The sequence below is a fragment of the Calonectris borealis genome, chromosome 1 (genome assembly GCF_964195595.1).
Source record: "Calonectris borealis chromosome 1, bCalBor7.hap1.2, whole genome shotgun sequence".
NCBI lineage: Eukaryota > Metazoa > Chordata > Aves > Procellariiformes > Procellariidae > Calonectris > Calonectris borealis.
The window spans coordinates 92,673,692-92,696,134 of record NC_134312.1 but is presented as its reverse complement, the minus strand read 5'-3'; the positions used below and the strand labels follow the sequence as shown (position 1 = coordinate 92,696,134).

At 41.5% G+C, this 22,443-nt stretch overlaps 1 protein-coding gene across 12 annotated transcripts in view; it reads right to left on the bottom strand.

Annotated features, from left to right (window-relative positions):
- The window catches only part of ZBTB20 (zinc finger and BTB domain containing 20), a 503,318-nt gene that overhangs the window by 63,050 nt on the left and 417,825 nt on the right, over positions 1–22,443 (bottom strand). Inside the window, exon 8 of one of the 12 annotated variants that reach the window (XR_012676358.1) lies at positions 5,495–5,564. The exons of the other annotated variants lie outside the window; for them this stretch is intronic. The gene's annotated coding sequence lies outside the window, so the exon portion shown is untranslated. Of the gene's footprint in view, positions 1–5,494; positions 5,565–22,443 lie in introns of those variants that run through there. 12 annotated transcript variants of the gene reach the window in all.

The following is a 22,443-nucleotide window of genomic DNA, read 5'->3' as shown; positions in this document are numbered from 1 at the left end:
AACCCCCATCCTTCACTGCTTGCTACCATAGGCTATTATTGATATCTATGTAAAATGAAAGGGAGATGTCTCACTACCTAAAGCCTCAAATGAGCCACTTGGCATGGGATTCATACAGAAGAGGCAAGGCAGTAGAAATTCAGTATTGTTACTGAATGGTTATGGTACTTGCTATATGCAATATACTGAGCAAAACTCTGCTGTCACTTTAAAGATTTTCCTATTCATGTTGACAGGGTAGGGGGCTCAAGAGAAGTGTGTGATCGGACTCTGCTTTTCAGCTCTAATGAACCTTTCTGCAAAGTGGGAGCTGAGTTGGCTCCATTGCCACTTCTCTTGTAAGAATTTCACTTGTGGAAGTTATGGGTCTGTTCACTCGCATCCAGCCCCTCGTTTCCCCCCAAAAAGACTTTTCTATCACCATTTCTTCAGGGAATGCATTAATACTTCTGTTTTATGTCTCCATGAATGGCACAAATGCAACTTTGAAAACAAATCTGTGGTGAAATTCAAGACAGGAATGTGGCATGTATGCGTTCAGTTTCCAGCATGAAGACTGCAAAGTAATCAGCAACTGAACCAAAATCTTAGAATGGGCAATTTCAGGCAACTTCATCTATGTAAAGTTATCTATAGCATATAGGGAACACATGCATACATGCTTTTGAGAAAAAATACCCAGCCTTTCAGTACACACTGACATTGCATAGTATATGCATTACTGTTTAATGAAGTGTTTGAGGCCCATGCTAAACTTTGATTTGTAGGGCTTTAAGTCATGCAGCTCATGCTAATGTTACTGTATGCTGTTATGAATACAGAGAAAAATTTTTAAGACCAGCTCAGTGTGTTACACTCACAACTCTCATTTTATTTCAATGTAAATTGTGTGTTTAATCTCTTTTGAAGGTGTCAAAGATCCTATCCACATCTTCTGGGTAGAGAGTCTCATGAAAGGAGGCAACGTAAATTATACCTACTCATTCCCTTGCGTTCCTCCTTTTTCCACACTTTTCTTTCTGGCTGTCCCTTTATCTGCCTTTTTTGGTCTCTCTTTACTCATTTCTAGTCATTCTCTTAGCCTGCCACTTGTTTTCTGCTTTCAGGTATATATTTTGTAATACCCTTTAATATACATCTTTTTCCTGCTGTTCCTACTCACCTCTCCTGGCACCGTCAATGTCACATGCCACCACGGTACCTGGACTGTAATTTGTGTGTTTACCTTTACCTTGCATTTATTATGATAAACTCTCAGTCTCACATCCTCACCTTTCATTAACTCTGATTTCCTATCCTACCACTCCAGAAAAGGCAGGAGGGGGGAATGAAGTGCTTGCAGAGGCAGGGCTGGCTGTCACAGACTGATTGACAATGAGCACGGTGCCTGCCAGTGCCAAGATGCTGCAGTTTGTAGAGTGAAGTGAGACCTCGGTGGCCAGTACGCCCTCCTTGATTGAACAGACATTTTAGTGTGGCTGCCGATCACTTTTAGCCCAGTGACTCCCTGCATTCTCCTCACTTCCTTCTCTCAAGCTGTCAGACTGGCAAGGCTCAGGAGAAATCACAGGTTTCCTAATTGCATTTGTGCCTGCACAGAGAGAAAACTTAAATACAGACTGGTCAGATCTGTACGGATGATGGAGAATGTTTTGCTCCGTTCTGCGCTAGAGTGGGCTCTTCGATTTCTGTCTGGCAGCTTCCTTGTTCCTGAGGACAGAAAGATAAACTGTGGCTTTGTATGGTTGGGGAAGATGACAAAGAGAAAGGAGAGAAAAGAATATTCATTACATTTATCGGTGCAAACACTTTCTCAAATGATTCCTGCAATTTCAGGAATCCCCTCCATGGGCGCATCTATCCTGGATGGCTGTATCTTGGATTTATAGAAAAAGCTTGTTGCTTTATCTACACAGTCAGGTTGGAGCCCTTTATTAGTGCTGTTCAGTCTGTTCAGACTCTTCTGACTGCTCCTTGCTCAGAGGCAAGGCAATGTGCACTGCTTTTGATAGCTATTTAAGTGGCAAGTAGGCTTTGGCAGCCAGGTAATCCAGAGAAAACGCGCAGCAGCAGCCAGTCTGGACTGTGAATCCGACTCAAAAGTGGTTAAGTTTTCCTTCGACTTGTCTTTTAACAGGTCACTTTCTAGTCAAACCAAACATAAAAGTTGACTAAATCAAGATGGCCCAGCAGCTCCTGGGAATCCCAGAGCTTTAATGATCTGAGAGAAAGCAGGAGCCATGGACAGTCCTTCTCCCAGGTTACGGGTGGCTCTACGGGCAGCCTTAGTTTACATAGCTCAGTGGCTCACAATTACTGAAATAACAACAAGTTGCCTTCTTCTTTTTTATCGCAAAGTCTCACGGGAAGCTTATTTTGCATACAGTGACTCAGAAAGCTGCCTGCTAATCTGCACGTACTGTATGTCTCCCTGGAACAAGTCAGAGTAATTTGTCCTCTTGTTTACAGCAGTCTATTTATAACGGTACAGAGATGACCCAAGGATACACCAAGTCTCCCCTCCGAACACCCAGAAAGGGGCTTTTCACACTCATCACAAAGCCACGAAAACTATAGCTCCCTCAGCTCCTCCTTCCAGTGAAGATGATCTCCAAGGGCAACAGGGAGCAGAGCCGGTTAGAGCAGGCTTTGGTGAAATACATCGCAAGAACATTTGTTGTGTCATGATCACAGCAAGAACCCACCTGCTCCAGGATGATACGAGGCCCAAAAGATGGAGGACAATTGTCCTTGAATACCTAAGGATTATGGTATCCACTGTTACTGTTTTCCCCAGAAATAAGTTGTCTGCAAAGGGCAGTGTCCTGAGGGATGCAGACAGGGGATCTGCATCTTTCAGGATTTTTGTTTAATGACGTTCAAAGCTCATAACTGCTAGAATGAAATCTATAAAGCCACAACCTTTCCCCGTCAGACAATTTCATCTCTTAGTAATATCTGTTTCAGAAAGCACCATATGTCATGCATGTAGAAGCCATAGGCATGTAATGAATCATACATGTGTATTCTAAATTAATTTTTCACAGGAGTAACTTTAAGGGTCCTACATTAGCATCTCCTGCTAATGGCTAACCTTTCCCCCCAAGAATTAGACTAACAATTCTCCAACCTGTGCACCTTCAAACAACTGCTTCTTCCCAGAAAAGGAAACAGGTTTTTCATCTCTGTTACAGATATAATATTCCTCCTTAGAACCGCAGAAGCCTAAGGTCCAGTCTTTATCCAAAATTTTGTCTTTATATTCATGCGCAATTTCTCTTTTGCTTTAGAAGAAGGGCAACGTCACTGCTCTGGAAAAGAGAGCAGGTTTCTTAATCAGACATGTCATCCTCATTTTTGACCCTGTTACTAGACTGAAATTAGTGACTATATGAATACATTTCCCATATTTCATATATAAACATATATGTCTGCACAGACACACACCCCCCGAACTCCAAGAATGTTATACATATTCATGTACGCATATGTGTAAACAACTATTCAATCTTTTTTTTTTACATATATACTTTTTTTTACGGGCATGTTTGTATATATACTTATACATACACATACATACATAACTTGTAAGCATTTTACACTCGTTAAATACTTTCTTCTTAAGCTTTGTGCTGTCTCTTTTGTGATAGCTGAAGCACCTGACTGAAGATGAAGGGATAAGATGAATTACCCCTGTACTTAACAGAAGAGAGACCCATTACGCCTAAAGCTTACCTAAAATATTTTTCTGTAATATATGTATCATTAAAGAACACAAAACCTTCCTGCAACCTCCTTTATTTGGGGGCTGAGCAGCACTACTTGGAAATGGAGATTACGAATGTCCGAAGCTCATGTCAATAAAACTATCTGTATCACATCAGGAATTCACGTCTGCCATTTCTACCGTAGCACTTTTCATAGGAGGAGTGCAGCAGTTACTGATTCTTCTGCCTTTGCTCACAAGCTTCTCCTCCACAGTGCAATTTCTAGCATCTCAAACTTCTTAACACTTACAGAGAAAACAACCTCTTCCCCTGCTCCCTAATTCCTTTTTCTTCTTTCTTTCTTTCCCTTTTTAGATCTTAACAATAGCATGGATTTTTTTCTTTCCCCAAGTGTGGAATATCTGACCATAAATTAAAATGGTCCAAAGTTCTTGAATGGCAATTTTGATTCCTGAAGCAATGACAAATACAAAATGTGAATTTTGCAATTCATGATGACGGCGAATAAGAGAGTTCTGTATCTAAGCAAGACAATTCCTTCCACTTTCAAAGACGATACGTAGAACAGGGTCAGAGGCGGCTTGTAAAGTCCCGAGAGATCAGCAACACTATTTATAGCAACACTATGTACAGAAAAGCCATATATGTAATTTTCAAATTATTCTAAAATATGTTTACAGCTATTCCCTATCTCTAGGGTTGGTCATGAAGGCTTGGTAGAGTTGATTGAACGACTGATTCAGAATGGAAAAATGTACCCCCTTTTTATTTTTGGCAGCCAAGTCTTAATTTTTCAAGTGATATTCAGCTGCATGAGCTGAACAGCCTGGATAAATGGTATATATCCCTTTGGCAATATCTGAAGGATTAATTTTTTTACCATTTGTTATTTATACCATGCGTCTGGTCATCTAAGTCATATATTTCCTGTCTTTAACTGAATGACAAACTTTTCAAACAGGAGGATATATTCCAAATGATGCATAAGTACTCATAACCACAAAAGTCTTCACCCGAACATTTCTGAAATATTCATTAGGAGAGAAATATGGCAGAATAAAATAGAACCTGGACAAATATGCGCAGACGCCATTTTGTGGTGTTTTGCCAGGCCTAAGATTAAAGACTCAAAATACAAATAGTTGAAATAAGGAACTCTAACATTTTTGTTAGGTTTTAGTTTACGAAGAATTGCATGTCATGAATTACAGAGTGATATAGAGTGGGATTAAGGCTTTACGACATTCATATGGGAAGATTTACATTACTAACTTATCATAGACTTTTCTGCTTTCCAGGAAAGTGATCCTCCCAAACTTTAAAGAAGTTATGCCAGGTGTCAAACATTCTCTAGCCACATCACAGCAGAGAAAACAGAAACCTTCCTACTAATTACTCAGTTTAGCCTGCGGCTGCATTTTGTTGTTTCCTGGCGATCCCACTTCAGGTCCTTGAGCCTTCTCCATCCAGAAGGAGTGGGAGAGAAGTGGAGGTAACAAATCTGACTATTGGTTGCGAACAACATACAGCTCTCTCTTCCCAGAGAAAAGATTTCTACAGTGGTACGAGATGGTAGTGGCAGCAGGGAAGCACACCTTGGAGTGCAGGGAGATTAAATGATTATTCCTTGGCCTTATAAGAAGCAGCCTGGGGGCTCAGTTGTGCTACCTCAGCATTTCAAGAACAGGGCTGGCAAACAGCAGCTTTCCCCCAAAAGACCTTAGCGCGACGCACAAGAGCGGCTCACCAGGGGAAGACGGAGCGGGCACGGGAGGGGTGGGCAGCGGCGGCTGGCTCCCAGTACCACGGACAGAGCAGTCAGGCAAGGGTTTCCGCCTGGAGGAACACCACCAGATCATCCCTCATCAACGTGAACTTGTTTCGTCTTAGTTATACAGAGCCATCGGACTATTTTCTTGCACCCACTAACGTGTTGCCTTGCATTCTCGACAGCGGCTATCCTAGCCACTGTGGCTTGAAGGGAGAATAATGGAGAAAAATGTAGAAGATAAATTCCAAGCTGTCAACAATGATTTCTTCTGATTATGAGAGGTGCTGAGATCATATACCACTGACATCAGGAGAAGTTTGTGCGTACCTCAATACCATCATATTCCAACACTCAGTTGTGTGATTAATGCATTCTGATATGAGTCACAAAACTAACTTCCTTTGCACAATCCTTTGAAAATTATACTCAAGACTGGGAGAAGAGCTGGACCTCACCATACATCTTATCATCATCCTGTTATGAGGGAAGGCCATTTGGTACAACCAAAACTACACTCCACTGCTCTCAAATTAGGTCTCACTCCATAGATCTGCATTCCCGACATTTCTTTCTTTTCTAGATACTTATGCAAATCATACAGCTGTAGCATCAGCTCATCGCAAGACCTTCAAAATATTTTGTCTCATACAATCCTTGTAGATTACTGAAGTGCTAGCATTCCTATCTTACAGGGCTAGAAACTAAGGCTTGGAGATGTTAAGTTACTTGCCAAGGTCACAGAAGAAAGTAATAAGCAGAAATCTGAAAATCAGACTTTAGGATCCCAAAACAGTGATTTAACTATTGGAATAGTCATGCTGTCCACTTCAGGATTAAAGACCCTCAAGACCCTTTTCCTCCTGCCCTCCCACATCATTAAATTGGATCTTGAAGCTTTGTCATTTCTCATTAGGTTTTGTCCTGTGCTTTTACTCACCAAGTACTTTGTTTTGAATACTTTTTTCCCTTCCAGCCACTTCCACTATTCCTGTTTTCCCCCCACTTTTCCCATTTCTCTTACTCTCCTCTGTTTCTTTCCCAGTTCTTAGTTTCCACCAGGTTCTCAAATTCAACCTTCTCCCTCCTTCTAGGCCCTTTTAATCTTCGCTTTCATTTTCCCCTTGTTCTCCTCTAATATCCCCTGCTACAATTCTCAGAAGGATTGATAATGCTCAGAGAAGTAATTTTTGATGCTCAGGTAGTCTTCTAAAGGAAAAAAACCAAGCACACTAACCCCTCAACTTCTGGAAGTCAAAAGGAAGGTGAAGAAATTATAAGTTTCAGGTAAATTTCCCTTTGTATCCTGCAATATACATGTATATTTTGGGGGTGAAATTCATGATACACAGCACATGGCTTTGGAACTCAGCTACCTGAAACTGCTTTTCCTTCTGTGACCACTTGTTGCAACTGAGATCAGCAGAAGCTGCTGTGCTAGAAGTCCCAAGAGTCAGGAAAACCCCACGCAGGATTTTTAAACTTTTGAGCCTACCTTCTCCCTTTGCTTCATTGAATTGCTTAAAATTCCATGCATTGTGCAAAGCTTAAGTCTAGTTTCTCTGTGGGCAGCATAGGTTATAATTTGTTATGGCAACATTTTCTGGGGATGTTACGGAGAGATGCACGCTTATTCCTATTGAATTGTGTATTTCTGATTTCCATTCCGGATGCTCAGCAAGCACTGGTTATTTATTGAGTCTTTCATAAACCTGAAATCCTTGCCTACATCAAGATTCACTTTCACAGACCAGTTAGGAGCATGGCTGTTCCCCAGTCCCATATCTCCTTTCCTCTTCTCTCTGCCAGTATGTTCTACTGCTCCATTCAGTCTTTAAGAGGTCTCAGGATGGTGAGTTTTCCCCTCAACTCTACTGCCTTGTGCTCGGTGACTGTCAGATGCAGCTGAGATCACTCAAACCCCATAACTGAGCGATCTTGTATGCCAGCAGCAACAGTAGACTGAGAATATCTCAGTCAGGTGTCGTAAAAGGTAAAGTGCATCCGGCAGCCACAAACTTCATTACATCCCTAGCAAAGGCCTTATACAAAATGATGCTCCCTTGGTGCAGGAACCTTGTCTTTCCGTATTTCTTTACAACTTCAAGTACAGTCCTAGAGCCAAATTGATAGCAAGTGAGAAGTAGGCTGAAGGCTCTTTTCCTGATGGAGACAAATAGTGAATGCTAGCTACTTTAAATACCATGCTCACTGTGCTTTGGCATTTGGAGACATCCTTAAGCATGGATTTCTTCGCTTCTATTGTTTGTATGTTCTGGCCCAATGCTATTTCAGTGTACATTTTAATGAGTGAATTTATTATATAGCTCACTGCACAAAAATTTCAGTTACATTATAAAAAACTCCCTCGTACTGATTTTTGGATCAGATATTTTCTGCATGTATTTTGAATCCACTGTCGGTTAGTGAGTAGCTTTTCTCCATTTTTTTTTTGTTCTTGGTCCTGTCTGAGAATAAAGCTTAATGTGAGTCTGCCCTCAGTACTACTACCTTTTTTTCTTCCCCTGTATCCCAGACTACAGCATAGACCTCTCTTAAACCCAGTGAGACAAGATAAGCCTTTTCTGCCTGGCAGCATTTCAGAGACATTAAGTGTAAGAGAGAAGGTAAGTAATTCACCATGCCTCCCCATTTCTGTAATGGGGGAGGACATCTTGATACATTTACAATACTCCTCTGGGGATATTTCATCAGTTATACCTAACTCTAATGGACAAGAATTGATCTGAAGTTTCTACTTAGCACAGAGCTGTAAACAGCTTCACTCCAGGTTGCAGCAATGAACTGGTGTTTTGTAAAATGGAGAGAAATTTGGAAAACTTCTGCGTTAGTCTATTAAGTAACCTAGCAGCTGAATGGTCCAGGGGTAAACTAACTTAAAAAATTTTAATCACAGAGAGAGCAATTATTAACCTAGATGATATATTTTTTTGTTCTAACATCTCTCCTCCATTTTTGTCAGGGGTTGGCATTTCAGCTATTTCATTTACTTTCAGTCGAGATTTGTCAAATCAGGATACAGTTTGAGAAGGTATTTTTATTGCTTTATTTCATGTCAGATGCTTATTTTTGTAGTTCTCAGTGCAAAAAGTCCAGAGGAGTCTTTCTCGTGCTGTAGTCATTAGATAATACTTGCTAATGTCTAAAGTCTATCAAAAAATAGCATCTGAGGCTTTTGGGGTATTCCCCCCACCATCAAATTTTCTATTGGTTGGTACCTTAGGCTGTTTTATTCCTGGGCATGAAAGCAAAATTCCATCATTTTTGAAAATTTGGCATATACAGCATTATATCTTTGCCAAGGTTTGCAAAGCGAAAATACAGAGTTCTTCGTAGCTTGCTAGGGAGTAACTAAGCAGCTCCTGTTATCACATGCTGTATTTTTTAATGCCTGTTGCATTAGAGATTATCTAGAAAGGTTGCAACTGGGGCAAATGATCACATCAGTAATCCATATTTTAGGATCTCTTCTTCCAACATACTGATCATCGTGGTGAGCTATGAAAACACTTTTGTAAGGCGTTAATGATTCTTTACAGGTAATACCAACAGTCACAGAAAGCAGATAAGCAAAGGAGTTATGTATTATGTTAATGCTAAGGTTAGAAATCACGTAAGCATAAGCAAGAAAAGCCAAAACGACCTTCCCAGTTCAGCCTTTCGTTCCTCCGAATGGCAGACGTCATTCTTGCAAGACTGTGTTTCTGTACTGTTTTCTTGCGTTGAGGACAGAGAGAATTGTCTTTCTGTTTTTGGATTATAATCTGGGACTGATGATGGAACAAGATACTGGCCTTGAAAACTTTGCTATGGGGCCACAGAAGTGCCTCTAACACAGGCAGGGCAGAAGATGTCAGGTTACAAAATCAAGCAGCTCTAGCTGTCACCACTGTCTGACAATGTGAACGGGATCCCAACCTATTTTCAGTTGCTGTGAACACCAAGAGCCTAATCCTCACAGGCCTTTCTTATTTTGGTAGTCTTAATGACATCAGTGACACCGGCCCTCTGAGCAGGATCAGGCCTTTCATTTCCAATTTTTCTACCTCGCAAGAGACGACTGAAGATGTACTGAACCAAAACGGCAAAAGGCAAGATGGCCACCAGACTAATGGAACTCTAATACTGTGAATAATTGGGATGAATAATGAAAAACAGCCTATGTGCCTTCAGAAAGTTGAGAACCACAGTCTTGCCTATGCAGCTTCTATAGCTCTGGTATTTTAAGAGAGAAAAGCTGTTAATTTCCTGCTGCTCCCTTGTTCGAGCAGAGTTTTTGGCGTGCATCCAGGACCAATTTAAGGAGTTAGTAGCAAACACTAGGTGCAAGTCTAAATTTTACTCTCTGGTTTGTACCAGTGCTACAAACATGGCAATAGGGAAACTGGACTACTGCCGTTAGCAGGCTGTGTTCTCTTCTGCAGTTTGTAAATAACTGATTAAATTGTCTATTTCCATATAATGAGGGTCAGGTGAACCAATGTTGAATGCCAATATGTTTCTGCTTATTACTTTGGTGCTTTTGTTCTCTTATAATTTTTTTTGTAGTTCAGTTTAATTTGATTTTATAACAAGAGGCACAGCTGTATTTTAAGTGTTTTCTAATCAGTTACTCTAAGGAACACACTTCTTGACCCAATACCTCAATTTAGCATCTTTCTTGAGACAAATTTGCAATTTGCGAATGGCAGAAGATGAAGAGAGAGAGGTGCTAGCACAAAGGATTTCATCTGAACACTTCACATTCCAGCACATTTCAGAGAGAAACTGCTAAAAGGAACTGGCTCTTCTAATACAGCCCGTATCGTGAAACCACAAAGACAGACTGGACTGAATTATTAACTTCTGTAGTGATAACATTTGCCCCGTCTCTTCTACCCTCATGGATATCCTAGGAAATGGATCCTGGATGCAATACGCAATGCTAGCTGCCGATTACTGCTTCACAGACCAGCACCTAGCTGGTAGCGGGAAGCGGCAGAACCTCCTGGCATGCAGTGCTTTGAAAGGTGCCCTTCTGCAGAGACGACACCTGGGAACAGAGGGATGGCCTCTTCAGGACAGGAGGCATTAGGCATCGAAGCACTCAGGCACGGACAGATTCTTCCAAGCAAGTGGAAAGAGCCAGTGAAGACTACAAAAAACTGTTATGGTTTTAACTAGAGTGGTAAACAATTTACAAACTACTGAAGCAAGGTTTGCTAAAATCATTCATAAGATGACCGCTTGGTCTTTCAAAGCAATACAGCAACCTTTGAATCTCCTTGTTTCTCCAGCTAATTTTAAGAACAGACTGCATTGTTTTTTGGCTAGGAGCACCAACACCTTCTTCTCAGCTCCCTGAATGCTCTAGGATTCATATGTCACATGATCCTAGATGATATGTCACTACTTATGTTTTCTTCTTTTTCTATACACCCTCTGTGAAAGTGGTCTAAAGGGGATCTTACACAGCTGAAAACCGTAAAGGGCTCCTCCAATATATACAATGATGACCAATGAAAATAAATTCTTCACAACGTTGCGGTATTCCTATCCTTAAATGTTTCCTCTCTTCTTTCATAGTGGCGCTATCCATTCTCCCCCTCAGACTCTCAAGCTCAAGTAAAGAAGCCGTGTCTTTCTATGGGTTTGCTCTTTGCTTTTCCAACCACTGTTGCATCCTTTTTTCTGTAACTTTTATCCGAGATTTATAAACCTTTCTTATGGCTCTCTTTGGCCTAGACTTGTGCTCAGTGAAAAGTATTTGTTTGGCTTGAACAACCTCTTACACCTTTGCCCATTTAGGCACACTCACCTTCCTGCTTCCCTTCTTGTGCTTTGCAATACCATGTCTCCATGACTTCTCTAGTATGCTTAAGAAGCCTTTGTGAAGCTTTCATTTTTGTCACCTGAATTTTAGAGTCTTCCTTGAATTTTCTTTTTTTTCTCTCCCTCCCCCCCTTCCCCCACTTTCTTTTCTTTAAACCAAAATAAAATAGGCCTCCATTATGTATCTGTTCAGGTATTCAGCAGCATCAGAAGTGTTTCCGAAGCAATTCCTAAAGACTACAGTATGGCCTGGGCCAAAGAACAGTTCTTTAAAGACATGTTATAAATGAAAACGGTCTCTACAATAAATGCTATTTGCAACACACCAGAACCGCTTGACTTTTTCCTTCTAGCCATTCACTAATGTAAATGTTAATATCTCTAATTTACCAAAAGAAATAAATATAGGTGCAACTTCTAGTTTCTGGCAATATTCTCATTCTTACTAAATCATATTAAAGGAATGTACTGAAATGCAGTGTGATGAATTTATTTTCATGAAAACAGGGAAGAAGACAATGGATCTAGTAAGACAAGACGCCAAGATCTTTATACACAACATCCTTGAAAACCTATCTCTTCCCATTCAGAAATAAATTCTGTGTTGAACTGGCTTAACCCAAGGTGCTATAAACTTTGGAATTCAAACTAGACGATTACATTTTCAAATAATTCTTAGATACAAAAGAATCTTACATATGGTTCCTAATCATGGATTCCAATATGATATTGATAAAGGAAGGTATAATTTTTATTGCTCACCTCTCCAAAACTTTCCCAAGTGGCAGCCCACACATCTGATCCTGGTATTTTTCACTTGTGATTCTGCATACACGCAACAATTGTCTGGGAAATACTGCAAGGCCCCTTTTACACAGGGTGAATTGGGTAAAGACTCCAAATAAGTGGTGCCAATCCTTTATCCATCTGGTTTATGACTGTTCCAGATGGAAGGAAGCTATTAGAACACCACTCTTAACTCCCAGCAAAGGCAGAATATAGTCTCCAAATTAATGATTTACCATATGAGCGACCTAAGCTTAGTCAGAAGGCCAAGAAAGTACTTGGCCCACTCGAAAATGCTCAGATCCGTCTCGAAACGGAAAAGACCAGATTAATAGTTCCTGAAGTCTACCAGCTTGACAACGCCTGACAGAAGCAGGACGGAAGTCAGCCCTTCCACTCTTGCGCAAGTTAAAAATACAGGTCTTCTGCCCACGGCATATTTTAGGACAACTGTGCTCTCCTGCGGCATAGTTTCCAATCCAGTAACGCAGGTGCAGCCTTTGACATCCAACTTTGCTTAAAATGAGAAAAGCTACCCAAATGAATTACTTTCCTTTCTTCAATGCTATTTAAACACCGAACTGCAACGACACGCAGCTAGCGCAGCCAACCGCTGCAATCAAGAAAGGAGGGAGGCAGTAGCTGGGGGGTGACCAGTGGGCCCCCAAGCTGCTGGGGCAGCTGAATGGCAGGGCAGGGCTCAGCACAAAAAGGGCCGGATGAACAGGAGGAACCCAAAGCTTCGAGTGACACCTAAAGGCAGCTGGGATAATAGAGACCTTTAAAGAGATCTTTGAAAGAGGAATGTGGAGCGGGGATAGCAGGGGGACAGGAAAGGCATCGCTGAGGATTTTTCTCTTCGTTAAGGGAAGTAAAATACAGCCCTCGCTCATTATGGAGGCAGGCAGCCTTGCCAAGCTGATACATCTCATCAGCCTATTAATAAAGCTCTGCTCGAATCTAGTTTCACAAGGCAACCCATCGGAGTCTGTGCTTCCAATGCGTGGTACAGACACAGGGCTATGGAAAATCTCACCCTCCGGAGAGACCTGAGTGAGGCAGTCTTTTTCATTAATACCAAGTCTGCACAATGAATCAACAACAGATTCAATAAGGCCAGGAAGAGCAAAAATAGAGCTTCTGACCAAATAAAAGACATGTAATGAGATCAGAGTGAATTTAATGGGAACCTCTATTCCACTGAATAGACAAGGTCCCAGACATCCTCCTTCCTGGGTCTCAGAAGCTAAAGCCAATAGACTTCGAGTTGCATCATTAAGTTCAAAATCAGACGAACTGTAATTGAAATAAAAGTCTTATTTTTGGCTTGTTGATCAAAATGGAGCTCAGATGTGCCTGAAGGCATGATTTTCATCAGGACCTCAATGCAATCCTTGATTTCCCAAGCACTGCATCTGCAATGAATCATGGGCTCAACTAGTAGCATATTAATACCCAGTTACCTGGTGTGCAGGTGAAAATAGAAAATGCAATATTTAAATGCTTTAAAAGCACCTGCCATTTATAATGAACACAATTCTTTCCAGGCACAAAATTGCATCTTAACACACATATGCCATTATTGAAAATCATGCCCGATGATTTTGAAATAGTATATTCACATTTGTGCCTACATCCTGATAGCCTTTCACGTCCCCCCTCCAATAATTAGTCTAAAAGACCCTCTTCCTGACTAAGGAAGCTAGTAAAGTAGAATCTCCTTATAGTGATCATAGCAGATCCATTAACCTTGTGGGAGAGTATCACAAAGCACACATCAACCGAGAGCCAAGCAGCGATCCTACACTGTAACTTGTAGTCAAAGATCACTAGTCAAATCCACTAAAACCAGTATGTGGTCCCTCCTTTAATATGTAGTACAGCAGGTGATGGAGAACTGAGAGAAATGAGAAATCTTATTCTCATGGGTGAAGGGACAGCCTGTCATCTGTCAATTTTCCCCACGCATGAGTAGGTAATAAATACAAATTGGCATCCATTGTCCTAATGTCTTGAAGCTTGGCCTCTAACTTAGTGTCACACACAGATTCAGCAAATCCTGCGGGATACTCTGGTACCTAGGCAGAAGAGAAGGTAATTTGGGGTTTGGTGATCTGGGGCAGACAAATGAAAGAAATAAATGGCTGCTTCATTTCACTTGTTTCCTGCAGAAGAAAGCATCTGCATCAAAATGAGTTTAAACATAAGGGAATACATTTTCAATGTGTTGCACAGGGATTTAGCCACATGACTCCCATTGATGTTCATGGGAAATGAGTGGCTAAATCCCCATGTAATAGGTTGAAATTTTAGCCCAAGGAGACTGACTGTGGAGGAACTCGTCAAGGTCTTTGCTTACAAAAATTGTGAGCGTATCAACCATTCTCAAATACCATCTCTCTTTACTGGTATATAATCAAGTGGACCCCTTGAAAGGGACCAGTGAAATTACTTCTATTAAAAGGTTGCTGAAAACCTTTAAACTGCTCTACTAGCGAGTGCGTGAACATGATCTGTGGGTGAAAGGGCGTGCCAGAGGCTGACTTTTGTGTTGATCATGTCACTTTTTACAAGCTGACGCTCTCCTGGAAGACAAAAATAAGGAGTTATTGAATGATTTAATGCTTCAGACTTCAGCAACAAAAGGTTTCTAGCAGCATGGACATCCTGCTATAAAATGCATCAAGAAGAGCTTCTAACCATAGTTAGGCTCAGTAGGTTGCAAGAAAAGAAGGAAGATGCTAAATCCCTTGGCTTTTCTCCTGCCTTAAGGAGGATGGAGATAAGCGTCAGATTAAAGTGAAAGAATCTCTTCTGTTTTCCAATTACACAGATACAGGCCTACCGCAAGCCAGAAAATTTTCAGTAGCCAAAATTTATGACCAAATCGGCTATATGAATATCAGATTAGAGGTTTAACCAGGAAATACAAGTCTAATTCTTTCCTCAACCGTATGACAGTTACTTCTCAGGGTAAATTAGCAAAGGACTAGCCTATTTCTGACTAAAATACGTAGTCGGGGTTTCTGTGAGACCCACACCCCTTCTGCAGCGATGCCAATGGAATTCTGCAGCCATTTCCCTTCCCTCCCCTCCCCAAAGAGGGTGTTATGGAGCTAGTATGGACAAAAATGAAATGTTTTAACGTAGATAAAACATTTAGATAAAAATATAATCTAATGATTATATTCTATCATCCTAGTGCAGGTTTAAAGGAAGTCTAGTTTAAGGATGGTGATTATAGAAAGCAGGTTCTTTACACAAGTCCAGCCAGCAAAAAGATTGTTGCATTTCTGTAATTTTTTTTATATAGCCGCTGAAAAAAACCCCTTCCTGTACAGGTTAGTATTCATGATTATTATATAGACTTGAGAAACCTTTGAAGGTTTTGATTACAGCAGAAGATTTTTTTTTTTACAATTATAAACCATCAGTCAGTGGCGTTCCATGAAGTTAGAGCAATGCACACCTATTTTTCTTCGGCCATCACACTACAATTTCAAAATATAAACCGCAGTCCTCTGTGTGTTTCAACTCTGAAATACCGTATACGCGAAAATTAATCTGGCACACTCTTCTGAAATCGCAGGCTTCTGGGATGAGCAAATGGGTACAGTTTTCTTTTAACTGTTTTTTGAACCCCATGTGTTGAGAGAAAACAACAGAATGGAAATTGCTCATCAAAATGTTAACTTGTGGCACGGCAGAGCCCCAAAGCAGGTGTGTGGCGTGCCGTTCCCTTCGCTGACATGCCTACCACATGGCACCCAGTTCTGCCACCTCCATCCCTTCCTTTTGGAATCTCTCCTCCTGCGAACACCAAAATGTGGCTTGACACCGAGTCTAGCACAGAAGCGACGTGACCTTTCAGAGAGCAGGCAGTTTGGGAAAACCTTCATTTAGGATAATCCGTCACAGAATAATCCTTTGGATTAACTGTAGCAACCACGGTTCTTCCAGCCCAAACACAACTGTGTTTCAGCTAATACTTTTGCTATTAGGAGCGTATCTAGTCAGAAGAACAATACGATCTCGCTAATTCAAGCTAACAGCTAGGATGCTGACCTATCAGAAATAACTGAATTTTTCAAATTAACAAACACTTGAATGGACAATACAAAATATAAATAAATAAAGGATAAAGCACCACAGAGCATACTTTGTTCATGTATTTTGACAACTGCTTAGGTTTAATTTGTGAAAATACTTTACAGTGTACAAGTAAATGTGCTGCGATGAACCTTCTAAAAATAATGAAGGCTTCATCATCTTTGAATGAATGTCTATCCCTGTAGCTTGTAGCTGGAACTGAAAGCTAGTCGTGGAGAAGTTACCCTATAGAGGTGACTGAGATTTTCAGAGAAAAGATGGGAGAAGAAATGTCCTTTTTGACTTGTTCTTTATTCTTCACAGTGTTCTGTGTACTTGGACATCACAAACTGCAAGAAACCAAAAACTGTTGTATGTCTCCTGGATCCTTTAGCCCTCTGCTAAACCCCGGTGAAGGATCACTCAGATTTCCCCAAAATGTCTAATGACAAACACAATATTGTGTCCTGGTCTCCGGTATCCATTCCCCATTTGCCTTGGGTAGGGCCTTGCCAGACTTTCACAGGGGTCTCAATCTGATATGCTAAATTTCAGATACCTGCTCACAACCAGGTTTCAGATAAAGAGATGGATTTGAAATGAAACTGCCCATGGGCCTAGAATAAAATTTCACTTGCTTCAAAATCCCACATTTCTAAAGATACTACCCGGAATTTTAGAAGTCACTTTTGAAATATGAGCTTAAGGATATAAAATGTTTATCTTCACAACCTTTTTTCCCGCCTCCTAAAATGCAAGAAAACGTTCTGTTTTTCTAAGGCATAAAGACAAATATTGCTCCATAAACTAGAGAGCAATACTCTTCTTCCAGCCGCATCGTTGTCTTTCTCTCCCACAAAATACAATGAAAGCATAGGATACCTTATTAATGTTATTTGAAGAGAAGCTATCAAGCCTGTGCTACGTGGGTACTTGTCTCAGGGCTTAATCTATTACTCCCTTCCTGTGCAAAGCATCGAACTAACAGTTCACCAGTTTTGTTATTGCATTTGCTCACCGTGGCCCGGAGGTGCCAGAGATCACCCTGTTGCTCTCTTCTGGAAGAGCACATGAAGACCTAACACACTTCTCTGCAGGATCCAAGGGCCTCTGCATCCCCACCCAGGGAATGCATCCTCCCTTTGCTTCCGCTTTCATGCAACAGTGTTTCCTTTTCCCAGCTAGAGAGAGAGTACAATAATCACTTGAAATGGGGAACTTTTGAGGTTTCAGAACAGAAGGAAATCTCTCTGTGAAAAGGTAATGGCACAAAGGAAGTTTAAGAAAATCCTGATAATACCATCAGGCTGCAGGAAAGTCTGTGGGCTAGAGCAGCCCTTCTTCGGTGGCCCTGGTATATTTGCTGAATTCAAGTTTTCTCTTAAAACGGCAGTATGAACAACTACTGTTTCAGGTGGTGAAGAAGAGTTACCACGCCAGAGCATGCGTGCGTGGCGCACTTTCCAAATTTTTAAAAAAAAAAAGATTGGAGCAAAAATCCTCACAGATTCTGTTCTTAAAGAAATGTGAACTCTCAACTATTTCGGCCGCTGGGTTCCAGCAGCTGCTGTTTATTCCTTTCACCCACGGAGCGAAAGCTGAAGAACAAAAGACTGAGGAGAGAGTATTGCGAGTGAGCTGGCGCGAATCAAAGAATTACACTGAATGTAAATAGACTAGCGATGAAGAGGGAAGTTGGTAGTAGTACACGTTATGCTGATGGCACATTTATTTACCACGCTACAGGGCTGACTGAACAGGCAACAGTCAGGGGAAGCATCCATTGACTGGACTGGGCTGGAGGAGGGTGGAGGGCTTGACCAAAATGGTTGCACAAAGCATTCCTAGTAAAATATAATGCAGCAGTAACCATCGTTACCATATTTATTACAGAGTTAATGTAGTTTACTACTCAGGTGTGACATAGTATTCAGAGGTGAAGAAGGGGCAGCTCTGGCTATGTGGACAGCATTGATGGGATTTTCAGGCTTGCCATTTTCCTGCGGCCAGAGAGGGAAATAACTCACAGATGTAGTTTGATTTCAGCCATGGGATGGCAAAGGGAGAACCAAGTCATAGCTCCGCAGATACTCAGTTGCTCCACTGGCAGCCTCAGTCTTTCCTTTCTTCTCAGGATGGAATTTATTATCATAGCTCTGAGCTCTGACTTCATTCTTAGTGGCTGAATTTGTGTCCAAATGTCTCTTTGCTGGTTGCTTAGACTAGGTGGGGGGTATTGCCCTAGAGGATCATGCTGTTTGAGGACAATAAACAGCTCTAAAAATTCATTATTTTTCTTTAACCCCCACCTCCTCATTATCATTTTGCAGTGGTAAATACAAAGTGCAGATAAGCAGTGAAAACACAGGACATGAAGTACCCATGACAAAATACAGAAGCATTAAAGTGACATTTCCTGCCTTCTTTACTTGGAGCTGAAGTTAGCTGACATGCTAGAAATCACAAAACTGAAAAGCAAAAGTATTTTCAGCAAAAAAGTGTTCTGATCCTTTTTTAAGATTATTCATAGCCTACATTGCACTGGAGAACATAAGTCCCCTGGAGTTGTTGGGATACGTGCTGTGTGGCTTTCGAGATGGATACCAAACTCACACTATCAGCTGAGCTGCATTAAGAGCCATCTGATGCCCTGTGGTCTAACAGCATGAGTTCTCAGGGTATGCAATGTGGATCAACCCATCCCTGAGTTTTGGTGGGCACGGCCTTCCCAGTGCAAAGCTCGCTCACACCTCAGCATTATCGAGGCAAAGCTCAAGAATCTCTTCTTCCCTATGACTGTTTTAACAGAGAGATGTGTCCTTAGAGGAAATGCTGGGGTGAAAATGTCTGAGCATTATTCAGAAATTTTCCTGAAATTTTCCAGGGCTGCTCTTATTCAGGATTAAGTTCTACTTTATTTTGTTGTACCAACAAACAAACAACAAATCCAACCCCAAAGCATTTAGTCTAAATCCACTGGAGTTTTATTGCCCTACTGCTTAAGTGGGAACAGACCTCAAATGCTACTTCTCCTTTTCTGAAAGCAGAAGACCTTAGCACTTGAGCTCAGAAGCTTGACCATTAATTGTTTGTATTGCAGAGCCTATGACATACTTAAGTAGCTGAGCACAACAATACACACAATAGCCAGTTCATTAAATCATTCTTTGTTAAGACTTTCCAAAGCTTTGGGCTTAAGCCTCTTAAAATTGAAATCATTATGCTATTTTCTTAAACAAATGAGCAAACGTAACTCACACGAAAAGGGGAAAGCACAACAGCGTCTTTGATGTATGCATCATCACTGTGATGCCTCACTGAGATTAAACTATATGTCTAACACCGCTAAGAGGTTTCAGCAGCTCTTTCCAAGGAGAAGCTGAAATCAGGAAGGGCTATAAAGTGCTGCCATTGCTGTCACCTCTCCTGCAACAGCTTTCCTTGGCCTGTCACATCACGGGAGAGGCTATCAATAAACTTTGTAGAGTGGTGTTTGCGGTCCTTCTTGTGCCTGTAAGATCCTGTCAAAACCTTGACTTGTTGACACACCCTGCCAGGCTCTGAGGATGACTGGAGATGACAAAAGGTGGAAGTAGGAACGGAGGATTGCTGCCTTGGGCGAGTTTATTCTTTTAACACAATGTGCTAATATTCCAACTTAGAAAAATGGAACCAAACTATTCACAGCCTTGCAGGTATTAGCCAGGCACTTTACACAAGGCTATTTAGATAAGGCTAAAATACCTTAATAAAATGCTAGTGTGATGAGCGCACCGAATTATGCTCCCTTTTAAATACAATCACAATCCTCACCCTTTCTTCTGCCACACAGCTCTGGCTGCCTACAGCTCGTTTCTCCTCTCTGGGCCAACATTGCAGCCACACTGCAAAAGGACTTTGTTTCTCCCTAAAACAATCCTGCACCTTTTCTCACATCATATGTCACGGGCAGAACCTCTGCCTTTCCCTTCCTGTAAATACCTTCAGTATGTGAATTCACACACTATTAGCATGAGAACATGTTCTAAGGAAAGCAGAAGAGATAGGCAGAGCTGAGCAAAAGACTTAAAAGAAGAAATTGCCATCTTTTTTTTCCCACTGTTGCTACTATCTGCTTTTTCCCTTCCCTCAGCTGGGCTGGTTATGATGTTTGGTGTCACGGCCATGTCGGACTAAGAGCCAGCTTCTGGTGGGTGCCGAGTGCTCCCTGTTGACGATTGCGTTAATGAAAGCCGCCAGCGCTCGGTTTCATTTCTAGAGTTGTCCCCTAGACTATACGCAGTTTAGGGCTGAGGAGTGTTGCTTATGGGCTTGTGAAGTGGCATGTTGCTCTTTGGGAGTAACAAATACAAACAATAATGGGTATGTTCAACGTCCTACTCTATCAGATCATTAAATCGCTTTCTTGCGGTTTTTACCATTTCTTACAATTGCTGCCACCATGAATTTTAAGACAAAGCTCGCGCTGATAAGGAAGTTACAGAATCGTGGCTCGGCAGAGGACTCCTGCGCTGTGGCATACCAACCTCCAAGGCAGTTCTTCCTGAGAGGAGGAGGGTGAAAATAAAAAGGTGGTGGAGGGAGAAGGAGGCAAAGCCCGATTTCCTTTTCCCCACCTAAGGTACCTCAGCCTGAGCAGAGGGCTTGCAAACTACCTGCCTAGGACAGTTGTGGCCTCAGATCTAAGACTAGGCTCGCCTTTCTGTGCAGACACAAAGCACATAAAGCTTTAAAAAAAATGCATAAATGAATTGAGAGTTAAAAACTACTAGAGAATACTCCCCGGGATTATCTGTACTATCAAGACAGGAAAACTTTGCAGATGCTACTGTCTCTCTAGAGGAATAAATGCTTGCATTTTAATATTCTCAGCAGCTGGTTCCTGTTGAATGCCATCAGGATGATTCAGCCACCCACCAGGAACACCAGTAGCAAGTGCACACACACAGAGATCTGCAAAACTTTCTGCTCCTGATGCCAATGCTGTTACTTTGGCAGAGTCTGAGCTGTATTAGCTTCTTCATTACTACCAGTAGCAGGTTTAACTTCATCCCGGGATGGTGAAAGAAAACAACTAGTCCCTGGTGCTGCCCTAATCAATCCAACCGTCTGCCTCCTATCAGTAGTGCTTCCCACAATCCACATCCTTAGCAGCTTACTCTGTGGTTACCTCATTCACCTTCAGCCTCGCCACAAGTAACATATCTCTCCCGTGAGCTCGTCTCTTCAAAGTGATGGTTCAGGCAGTCTGATGTCCTTCCCCTTACAGTGGTCAACATCTGATGAAAGGGACATCACCTTATAATATACTTGGTTTCTACATGAGACTCAAATGCGATAGATTACTTCCTCACCCCAGCCAATGATCGATTTATGTCTAAAAATATGAGGTCTGCTATCTCTCCCCATTTGTAAAAAAATCAACTTCAGTGACGTTTTGTCTGTGGTCTGTGAACCACTTCCAGGTGTTTTATGGAGGTACATCTGTCTAGCAGCAATAATGAAGCATTTACTTTTCCTCAAGCGGCAATGCTTCCTGACAGTTGTTGACCAGATCAAATCACTCAAGGTTTCCTCTAATCCTACTGGGACAAATTTCTGCCTCTCTTTTGTCTGGCATTTCTTGGAAGCAGACTAAAGTGTGATGCCAATCTGCAGAACCCTACCTGGAGAGGACAGAAACTACAGAAGACAGAACTAAACAGCATATTCACTCAGAGAGACTGGGGGACCCGTGACTATAGATCCCATAGTAGGGAAAGAGTCTTTCAACTCTAATTCATGTGATGACTGACAGCCAGACAGTGAAAATAAACAGCTCAAATGCAAAATGGTGGGAATGTAACAAAGCAGCTGCACCCATCTGGTCAATAATGACCACTTAAATTTTCCTCCTTAATACTGCTGCCATTTCATTCGGCTCAATACAAAAGGTGCTACAGGTGGACAGCAACGCAGTACCAACATCTATTCTAAAATTATGGGGTTTAATTCCATCATCACAGAGCATCCTAATTTCACCATTATTCAATGTTTTGGAAAAAAAGCATGCCTTCAACATGGAGATAAATGTTAGCTCAGACCAAGCCAGCAGCATTGGCTTTTCAACAGGAACAACCCCAAATACTGGTGCCATACATATAGGTAACTCCTCAAGTAATCTCTCAAACAAATGAAAGAAATTTAAGTTTATTACCTGTGCCAAGTTGTCCTAATGTGGAAACCAAGCCCAAATAGAGA